The following is a 468-nucleotide window of genomic DNA, read 5'->3' as shown; positions in this document are numbered from 1 at the left end:
TGTTTGTTCTGTAGGATTATCGGAACAATATCGGAATATCGGAATATCGGATATCGGCAGAAAAGCCAATATCGAGCATCCCTACTAAAAATATATTTCAAGTAAAAGGCTTCTTGTCACAAATAGCTGCAGAAAAAACTTGAATTTATCACTTGTCAGTTAGAAAAGCACTCCTCACTGGTTTACTTAAAAGAAAGGCTGTGGGCTGCTGTAGAGTCCTAACAAGAAAAGAGTGAATTTGATCACTTCGCACTAGTTCTTAGATCTCTGATTAGTTTCATAATTTATTCTAAAATGTAACTTCTCTTCTATTAATCCTCATATAGTCTTGTTCTACAGTACCTCCCTGACCTGCATATAAATATTAACAGACCTCTTAGGTCATCTGCATTGGCCATCTGGCAACATGGTTCCATAAGCCAAATAAAAGTTGCCGAATATGCTGTAAGTTTTTATAGCTGCTGGAAC

This window comes from Morone saxatilis, unplaced genomic scaffold (assembly GCF_004916995.1).
Source record: "Morone saxatilis isolate NCDOM2014 unplaced genomic scaffold, NCSU_SB_2.0 Contig23, whole genome shotgun sequence".
In the NCBI taxonomy this organism is placed as follows: Eukaryota; Metazoa; Chordata; class Actinopteri; family Moronidae; genus Morone; species Morone saxatilis.
Note: the sequence above shows the minus strand (reverse complement) of the source record.